Source organism: Phoenix dactylifera, chromosome 2 (genome assembly GCF_051530095.1).
Source record: "Phoenix dactylifera cultivar Ajwa chromosome 2, Ajwa_hap1_PhDact_Kaust_v1.1, whole genome shotgun sequence".
Classification (NCBI taxonomy): domain Eukaryota; kingdom Viridiplantae; phylum Streptophyta; class Magnoliopsida; order Arecales; family Arecaceae; genus Phoenix; species Phoenix dactylifera.
In genome coordinates this window covers 37,776,991-37,787,904 of record NC_143191.1, presented here as the reverse complement: position 1 = coordinate 37,787,904, position 10,914 = coordinate 37,776,991, and the positions used below count along the sequence as shown (strand labels likewise).

At 41.0% G+C, this 10,914-nt stretch overlaps 1 pseudogene; it reads left to right on the top strand.

Moving 5' to 3' along the window:
* Nucleotides 1-275: 275 nt before the first annotated feature.
* On the top strand, nt 276-1,377 carry LOC149768303 (tubulin alpha-2 chain pseudogene; annotated as a pseudogene).
* Nucleotides 1,378-10,914: the final 9,537 nt, after the last annotated feature.

Here is a 10,914-nt window from a genome sequence, read left to right as displayed (position 1 = left end):
TTCGACCTGTCTTCAATCAGGCTACTTTCTTCTACTTTTATTTTTAATTTAATATTAGTAGATTTGTAGGATTTAAAATTTTATGATATAAATTTATTAAATGCATAGATTTATTTTGTGCTAGATTAGATTTATTTTGTATTGAAATAAAATTATTTGGATGCCGAATAATATGCATGTATATTATTCTCTTTAAGATTTTCCATTAATTGAATTAATAGATTTATTTGTTTATTTATACTATATATTGCTAAAGTGCCGCCGTAAACGTGGCGATGCTCATCATCGGCCGCATCCTGCTCGGCGTCGGTATCGGCTTCGCGAACCAGGCCGTCCCCCTCCATCTCTCAGAGATGGCCCCGCCGAAGCTCCGAGGAGCTCTCAACATCGGCTTCCAGCTTGCCACGACCATCGACATCCTGATCGCGAACCTTGTCAACTACGACACCAACAAGATCAAGGGCAGGTACGGGCGGCGCATCTCCCTCGCGCTCGTTGCGGTTCCCGTCGGTATCATGACCATAGGTGCGGCACCCCTGGAAGAAGAACTACCGCCGGCAGTTCGTGATGGTGCTTTTCATCCCGAGATTCCAGCAGCTCACCGGCATCATCATGTTCTACGTGCCGATGCTCTTCAAGATCATCGGCTTCGGGGACAACGCGTCGCTCATGTCGGCCGTCATCACCGGTCTCGTCAACGTGGGGGCGGCCCTCGTGTCCATCGCGACGGTGGACAGGTTCGGCCACAGGTTCCTCTTCATCAAGGGCGGTGTGCGGATGCTGCTCCATGAAGAAGGGGGGGACCTGGAACAGCTCATTAATGGCAAAGAAAATGCTGCTAACAACTTTGCCCGTGGCCACTACACCATTGGCAAGGAGATTGGCGATCTCTATACCTTGATCGAATTCGGAAGCTAGCTGACAACTGCACTGGCCTCCAAGGCTTCCTTGTCTTCAATGTTGTTGGTGGAGGGACTAGCTCGGGCCTTGGCTCTCTTCTCCTCGAACGCTAGCTTGTCTCTTGACTCTGGCAAGAAGTCAAAGCTCGGGTTCACCGTGTACCCCTCACCCCAGGTCTCTACCCCTGCTGTTGAGCTATACAATAGTGTTCTATCAACCCACTCACTCCTCGAGCACACTAATGTTGCTGTTCTCCTTGATAATGAGGCCATCTATGACATCTGCAGGCGTTCTCTTGACATTGAGTGCCCCACCTGCACCAACCTCAATCGCCGGGTCTCTCAGGTGATTTCTCCTCTGCCTGCCTCCTTGAGGTTTGATGGTGCCCCGAATGTTGATTTCACAGAGTTCCAGACTGATCTGATTCCACCCCTCAAATTCGTCCATCGCGTCGAGTTCTCTACATATCCTTGGTAGTGTAGTCTATGATCGCCGGTGACCTCCTCCACAGTCGTGTCAGGCAGAGACATACCGGTGCCACCAGAGATAAGGGAGTTTAGCTCCTTGAGCACCCGCTTCCAGTGCTCTTATTCCTCCATGTCGGTGACTTCCTCCTCCCCAATCCTATTCCTCCGGATATGAGGGAGTTAAGCTCTCTAAGCACCCACTTTCGACGCTCCTATTCCTTTGAAGATGAGGGAGTTAAGCTCTTTGAGCACCCGCTTTCGGTGCTTCTGTTCCTCCATAGAGGCGGCGGCGCACGCCACACCATACCTTCATAAGCTTGGCGAAGATAAACTTGGTAGGTGCAGTCCCGCTCCAAACTCTAGAGTATCAGGTGAGCATAGAACAGCATGCCATACCATACCATCAAAAGCTTGGTGAAGGTAAACTTGGTAGGTACGGTCCCGCTCTAAACCCCAGAAGACTAGGTGAGCATGGAGCAGTGCGCCACATCATGCCATCAGAAGCTTGGCAAAGGTGAAGTCAGTAGATGCGATCTCGCTTTCGATCATGCAGGAGAAGCACGCCACACCGTACTGTTAGAAGCTTGGCGAAGATGAACTCGATAGGCACAGTCCCGCTCTCAAACATGCCACACCGTACTGTCAGAAACTTGGCAAAGGTGAACTCGTTAGGCACGGTCCTGCTCTCCATCATGGAGGCATGCCATTCCAGTCCTCAATCTCCAATTTTATTTGTTGCCCCCGACTCTTTTCGTCATCAAGTTTGAGGTCTCTTGCTCTTCTTCCATGATGCTTTCGTTTACGAGCATCGTTGAGCTTTGGTTGCCTTCTCTCTGAGATCTGTCCTCGCTACAACTGTCATCTTCTTTGTGTCTACTCGCTGCCACATTATCAGGTAAGCCAATCAACCATATTGATAGACAAGTCAATCTATCACATTAGTCAAACAAATCAATCAGTTTTTCGGTACATTCGTGATCAAGTTTCCAAACTCAAGTTGACACATAGTACCATCTTGAGTTTGAGAGAAGATGTTAGAATAATTTTAGGAATTACGTAACAATTTGCATTACTCATAATATTTTTTTTTATCAGCGTGATTCTGTGTAAACTTACATCAGTTTCTTTTGTTAGCATAATTTTATTATAGTGATTTTGGGGATCACATGATAGCCTGTATCACCTATAATATTTCATGTATGGAGTCTGTACACAAGTATATATAACTCCTGAGATGTACCGAATGTAAAGAAAAAACACAGAGAAATAAATCACTTTTTCCCTCTCTTTTTTTCTCTTATTTTTCTCTTCTTTCCCAAATATTTCAAACAGGTTAAATGTTAAACAGAACTTTATCGAAAAACAATTTTGATGAAAGATCTAAAGAAAAAACTCAGATTGGAGATAGAAGAATACAGTGTGTGTAACAATATGAGATCAGATCATCGATGCACGATCTTACCAAAATCTACTAAGATCCTTGAGATCAACCATTATCAGCCGCTGAAGATAATGATTTGAGGAAATATATGATGCCAAATTAGGAAGGTTTTGCTACGGTCATAAAAGAGGGAATGATTTGTGGATATATGGATAAGTTTGGGCGTTATGCTTTTGGGCTCGACTATGGGAGTCAATGAAGCAAACGAGAAAGGAATGCTGGAGAAGGGCTCCGTTCACGGATGGCACGGTCTCGGGTGGCCCCCTCCTATCTCTGTGTGGAGGTTTCTTGTTAGGGAAGAAGGAGAAAGAGAGAGCTAGAGAGAACAGACTGAAACCGTGGAGCCTTTTCATCCCCACTTTGGCGTTTTATACGTATTAGCCTCTAGTTGGACTGGTCCATAGATGATGTGGTGGATCCGGTCTGTTTGCCGCCGAATCCGAACTAAGGTGGTAGTGGAGCTCGGATTTTTTGGGGTCGATCGAAGGCGAGCAAAGCAGGCTGGTTGATGCATGGGGTGCTAGTCTCCTCAACTGGTGGCCTGCAAGAAGTTCGCTTGCCGAAGAATTTTCAACGGAGAACCTTCCAATGTTTAAGTCAGAATAACGAGGCAACAGTATGAAAGGGAGAAACTTTTAGTAGAGGGTGGCTCTGTAAGTCATATTTTATACATAATATGCGTATATTGCTTCTGATTACCTTACCTAAGGTCCCTCGGGTACCTAAAATAACATGGCGTGCAATGATGACTAGATAACAATCGCTAATACATCCATGGCGTGAGAGCCAGTCTGCATGGGGGCGGACAGTGTTGATGAAGCACATGTCATGGTGCTGCCATGACTACGGGCCGCTAAAGTTGTAGGTCGTTGGGCCGAAGACATCTAAAATCGGCTTATTCCGAGATCAAAGAGGTCAGCTAGCCCAAAGTTGCAGAGGTCGGTCTGACCTGAGATCGAAGTCTCCAAAATTTCTCTCTCGGCCAACAAAATTTTTTTATATATACATTGACGGTGCGAATGGGGCTAACCATAAGCGTGTAACAAATTCTAGTTGGCCCACACGCCGTAAAGTAAAACGAGCGGCGCATGGAGACACGGACACCTCGCTCTTTCCCTTCCTCTTTCCACGCGCACCTTTTTTCCACCCACGCGCACCTTTTTTCCCCCAGATTTGTTCCTCTTGGTTTCTCCCTTACTTTCCTATATTTCCTTCTCCAAGTTCTCTCATATAAATCTCTCTCGTTAGTCCTGCTAAGTTCCATCCTCGCTCGACCCTCCATTCCTCGTTACAAAAGAAGCCTCTATCCCTTACTCGCTAAGCAGCACTGCCTAAAAAACCTCTATAGCTTCCTCGCTAGGTGGTAGTAATTCATGGGGCTCTGCTTCTCTTCCAGCACTAGAGACTTCTCCATCCGCCGGAAGCCCACAGCCAAAGTCATCGCTTTGGATGGCGGTCTAAGGGAGTACTCTGCTCCCATGACGGTGTCCGAAGTCCTCGGCACCGACCTCCCTTCCTGCTTCCTCTGCAGCTCCGACGGGCTCTTCTTCGACGCCTACATCCCGGCGCTGGATCTCGGCGACTCCCTCCGGCCGGGTCAGATATACTTCGTGCTCCCCGTCGCAAAGCTCGAGTACCCTCTCTCGGGCTCGGACATGGCGGCTTTGGCGATCAAGGCTGGCACAGCTCTCTCCTCTGCGCCGGACCAGAGGCGGGGACGGAAGCGGAGGATTCGAGTCAGGCCGGTCATGGTTTTGGAAGAGGGAGATGGAGATGGAAATGGTGGATTCCAGGGGATCGAAAGATTTAACGAGGACAACGCAAGGAAGACGACGGGCAGCGCTCCGACGAGGGCGAGAATGGTACGCCCTGGCCGGCCTTTCAAAGCAAGGTTGAGCACCATTGAAGAAGTTGCGGAGTAGAGCCCACAGAGGCCAAAAATAGATGGACCTTTTTTTCTTACACTTTTTGGCTCTTTTCTTGTCTGTGTGTATATTTATATGTACATATATATACATAAAGTTTGGGATGTATATATATATATTTTAATGGATTGCTGTCCATTTCGATATGATTTGTGCTTAATATCATCTGTCATCTCCTCTTTTAAATAGTTAGATTAGATTCGCAAGTCTTGACAGGATTGTTTCTAGCAGATGTCTAAAACTGAATTTTGGGTTATCGATGTAGCTAGAAGAGCTTAGAAAAGGCTAGGCAAGGCAAGCGTGAGGAGAGCGGTCTGCTCTTTCTAGGTTGGTTCAGGGTTGAGATGAGGGTAGAGCAACAGAGAAGAGGAGTTTTGTGGACTATGAGCATTCTCTCAATGTCTCAAGTACGGCAGAATTTTTTTTGCAGTGCATGATTTGTACCCTAAAGTAATGTACAATGGTTAATAACCATCATCAGAAAATGGATGGCTACCAAATAAGATAATCTTACATGTCGCTGTTGATGGTCGTTCATCTTCTGATGATGGCCATTGAGCGCTGCACAATACTCTACAATGCAAATCATATATCGTAAAGGATCTTGAGTCTTTTGGATCGGTGTCGAAGTTATTGCTTGGATGTTCTATTTTTTGGATTCAACTGGTCTGGAAGGCAGATAAGATGAATTAGTATGCGCACCAAATTCAATCGATTAAAGGAAAAGATATAAATTCTATGGTTCAAATTGGACACCATTTTACTGAGGATAGATGACCACCTTTGGACAACAATAGAAGTGGATGTGTGTAGCGCTTCTTGGAATTTTCTGGGATTGTGGTGTAAAACGTTCCGTTAGTCAACAGAGCAATAAAGAACCTTTGACAACGGTGAAGCCGAAAATTTACAAAATATGCACAATCTTTTTTTAGCATTCCAACACTGGATGTGATAGAATTGCACTTGGGTGGCTCAACTTTTTCTCTATTTGGTCAGCAAATTGGAAGGCAAACATACTAAAGTTATATCCTCAAATTAAAACTCTTTTATAAGCATCTACTTATTTTTTATTTTTTAAAAAATTTGTAATGATTTTATTCATGGTTCATTGTACTGTACAGTGACGAATCAAAACTCCGTATGGAGAGAGTATCAAATGTTGATACCCGAAACTAATTTTCTACCAAAATAGTACCAGTACAAATAAAAAAATGATGTTGTGAATATTAATTTTATCTACTTAATAATTTAATGAAATCTGAGAAGGCTTGGGCCATCCCTTTCTTCTTTTTTCAATTTTGTAGAGCATGCCATCAGTTGACAAGGAGCAAAGAGATGATGTTAGACCAATAATCCTTGCAATCACTAATTTACCCATCCACAGTCTACAAGAATTAAAAAAAAAAGAGAAATATCTGGTCCTAGCATTCTTGGCAAAAAGAAGAAGAAAGAAGAAACATATAATTTTAGCATATATATAGTTTAATATTGGTTTTTTTAAATAAAATCAGATTTTATTAAATCTACCTAGTAAAAATACATCCGTGTGAATCAAAATATAAAATACACAAGTAATCTCGGACGCAACAATCCACAAATATTTGCTTCAAGGTGCAAACTAAATTCCCATTTTGAGCTTGCCTGCCATAAATAAACAGAATGGTGTTTAAATCTTGGAAGCAAATTTTAAGATCCTCTATATCTTGTAGGTAGGTCTCGAGTGGAAACTAAATTTCCACCTCACATGAGACCTAAATTGGCATTCTTGTGCAATGGTGCCAATACGTCATGTGCATGTGGGATTTAACCAATTGCGAACCATGCAATACGTGGATTTCATCAATCCTTTCATGCCACATTGGCATGGAAAATCTTTTGATTCTTTTGCCTAAACAGCAGCGCGCAATCTTTGATTCGTGGATAAATCTAAAATAAGTGCTCGATAAGATATTTATTTAGATCTATAAAAAATTAGAATAAAGTAGAATTTAAAGGAATAGAAGAACTTATTTCGGATTATCTGTATTCAGAAGCCAAACAGGGTTACCATTAGTCGTCTTGGTATTAGGCCCATGGCCATTGTGCATGATGTGTTCATAACGGTTCCAGTTTTTCTGTTTCTTTGATGCAATTCTTTTACCCGGCAAGTTATATAACGGTTTGTGACGCAGCAAAATTTGTAATACCAGCCAGTGTGGCATCCGCAACCTACCAACTTGGCATCTCACCGTTTTGAATTTTCCAATTTAGCAACAAAGAAATCAATCGATCAGAATTTGTTAGCATTCTTAACCATGAGTTCATTCGATCAGCTTAACATGCTCCTGCACCAATTCAGTGCATGCACACATCTGATGATATGTCAGGTTATATCTAAGCTTGTCTTCCAGCTTGAAAATGCTGTAAGCTTCAGCCTTTTGTTGACCTAAACTCGACATCGATAGCTTTGAGCTTTATTCAATTCTGTTTCTTCCTACCACAACCAACTCAGGTATCTTGCCAACATCAATTATCAAGAGATAGCTTCACATTGATAGCATTGTGGAAATTACTTGGGGCCCATTTGGCATTGTCTTTGTTTTCTAAGTACGACGAAAAATGAGCTAGACTGAACAACATGTATAATGAAACCTTTCTATTTGATGCGATTGTTTGTAAAATTTTTAGGGTTTTCAATAGCAAAGATTTGTTGCTTTCAAGCAAAATGAAATTGCAAGCAAGAGTAGCAGAAAATTTATGCAAATGATATTTTCAACATCAATCTCCACATGGCATTTCGCTAACTTATCAAGAAACAAACACACGAAACATGCCCTTAGATATTTATCTACTGTGTGCAGCACCATAATAAGAGCTTGTGCAGCATATGGTGGGAGCTTCATCACTTCATGGTTTACACAGTAGCTAGCAACTCAGCTGTGGGGTCTTTTGGTCCAGCAGGAACAATGAAAGCTGGACTTTAGTATTGCTTCCTTACTCCGTTGTGCTCAACATTAGTGCAGCGTACTATTTCTCGGCAACTTTGGCCGAAGCCACCGCATTTTCATCTCCAGCACATTGGAGTTCATAAGCATGAGAGTTTTGCCTGTTCTCTACATTGGTGAACAGAAAAGCTGGTTCTTGCTTGAAAATTTGGCCATAATATATGTTAATATATTATTTATGATATTCTTCTAAGAACGTGATCATGGTTGTACTAAAAATTGCTATATATATATATATATGTATCAAAATTTAATCTTATAGCATAGAATTAGATTTAATTTAATTGTACAGAAATTCAAAAGCCTTAATTTAATTTAGAAGGTTTTTTTATAATAAAAAAAATCTTTAAGTCATATTGCCCTGAAAATTGTTGAAATAGATTCTGCAACTTTAAAAACTGAAAGATCCCACATCGTCTAGACTCGTTTCAGAGCCTGGGCATATGAGGCATGTGTCTCTAAATCCTACAAACGCGTTTTGGATGGAAAACAAAACTGGGGAGGGATTTGAGCGGCGCGTGTGCGCGCTTGCGGGCCCTAGAATCGGACAATATTTGGCAGGGGAGCCCCATGTTTTCCTCTCATGTGGCCCCCACATGGGCACTGGGTGCCTCACGTGCCCCGCACAGGTGAGGGCGTGATATTTGGTATCAGAGCCGAGGACAGCTCTAACCCGAGGGTGGGTGAATGAAAAATTGTTTATCGGCTAGACTCGTTTCAGAGCCTTGGCATATGAGGCGAGTGTCTTCAAATCCTGCAAACGCATTTTGGATAAGAAACAAAATCGGAGAGGGGTCTGGGTGGCACGTGCGTGCACGTGCGGGCTCCGAAATCGGACAATATCTGGCAGGGGAGCCTGTTGTTCCCCCTCATGTGGCCCCCACATGGGCACTAAGTGCCTCACATGCCTGCGCAGGCGAAGGTGTGACAAAAACTGTTCAGAAAATTTTTTACATATTTAAAATTTTTTCAGAATTTTTTGCATCTTTAAAAACAGTGCAGAAATTTTCTGCAGATTAAAAATCTATATAAAAAATTACTGCAGCTTTAAAATCCGTGCAGATTTTCTACGGCTTTAAATTCTATACAAACAATTTTCTGCAATCTTTAAAATTTGTGCAGAAAACTCATGCATTTTTAAAAGCTGTGCAGAAATTATTGTTGCCATAAAAACTATGCATATTATTAGTTGTGCTCAAAATACATACTATTGCTTTGGAAAACGTGCAAAAATTATAAAGTTATATTACTTGTTATATTTCTTAGTGTGATTAATTTAATTTTATTGATATTATTGCTCTTTATTATATTTATTTCAAAATCTAGAATTTAACTCAAAAACTTATGAATCAAAAGAGTACTAACAACAAGATGAACCGTCATATGTAGATTCGTCATAAATTTGTAAGAAAACTCAAACAGAGTAATGACATTTTCTTAGAATTTGTCAAGTATGAGAAAAACTTGGCAAATAAATTAACCAAGAATTTGTCTAAGAGTGAAGTCCTCGAATCATCGAGGGGGATGGGGCATAAGCCTACAATTTGGTCACCGACAGTGGATACCCAACTTCTGCAATTGGAGATCCCATAAAGGAGGTACAATATGGTAGAAATAAAACTGATTGAGTGATCATATCATAGCACATTTTTTCGAAGTATATCTCCTCCCATCCCTATGATGAGTGCTCTTATCAGTGACAAAAATATATACCAGAAATGTTGAGTTATACTCTTAATAAGTCGAAGATAAAAAATCTGTAGGATATTAGGTCATAAATGCCCATGGAGGACTTACCTGTGTGAGAATTGTTGTATAGGCCACGACTAGAAATTTGGGCTAATCCTAATAAAATTCTCATAAAAAACTAAGGTACTAAATGCAAGGCTTTTAAATAGCGCTCACCGCATAAGACCCAATTAATCCGTACTATGTATGTGATAAATAAAAGTCTAAGTCGAAGGATCTAGTTCAAGGTCTAATCTACTATGGTTCCTTCAGATAGATATTATCAACACTAAGTGGGGTTTAAATTCATGGGACACCTCACTTATTGCACAGTTTAGGTTGCCTAGATATTCTACATTATGATTTTCAAAAAATTTAAATCTCTTGTGGGGAATTGTTGGAGTTTTAATTTAAAAAAATTAAATTTTCTTATCCCTTAATCTTTAGTTGTTTTAAATGCTTTGAAATGCCTTTTTGTGAGATGCTTTTTTTAGAAAAGTTATGGCTCTTCGAAAGAGAATGTTGATTTCCGAAAAGATACGATGTTTCTGAAACATTACGTATCTACAGAACCATCGCATCTCTTCGGTCTTTTGGGTAGAGTCTATAAATAAGCTCCTCCGAGATTAATTCAAAAATAATCTGATCTCTCTTTTTCTCACCAGTATTTTGTCTTTCGAGAGTTTCTACTATAGAGATTTTTTTTTCTTCAACTTTCTGCTTTCTATATTTTCTTCTTTCCTGGGTAGCTGAAGAGTCAGTCGGGTCCAGCTTCCTTAGCAATCGTGCTCGTTATAAGAGGATTGGACTAAGCCGGATTGTTGTACCTCGAGGATGAAATCGCCGTAAACCTGCATGTAGGGGGGTTCTTAGGATAATGTATATCACATGCTTCGATCCAGACAAGCTCTTTTCAATTTTCTGATTTTATTCTAGTGAATTATTCATTTATAATATTTCTATAAAATAAAGATATAGTAATTTTTAGACAAAATATTTTCAACAGTTCTACCTATCTCTCGGCCAACCAACCGAAACCAAATTCAATTCCACCTGCTTTTCTCTCAATTTGATCGGATCTGAATTAGGTCTCCATATTTTTTCTCTCTGCCTGAACATCTTTACATACAAACTAAACTAACATAAGTTGGCCTAATTAACCTGACCAAAGTGAGCCCCACCAATCTAGGCATGACTACAACCTAACCCAACAAAGTCCAGATTAAAGTCAGATTCTATTGGACAATTTAAACTATTAACTATCAACTGAAGTTGTGTTTTATACAAGAGCAGAAATATGATTCTTGAACAGAGGGGAAACGATTAGGAGAGGGAATTATTAAGTAGTACTTTCTGCTGATGCTGCGGTTGTAAATGGTACCTAACAACACAGTAATCTGATTATTAGAATAAAATATCTTGAGAGGAAATTGTTTAAGTTCACAAAGCTGGATCTGGCAAGTTTATTG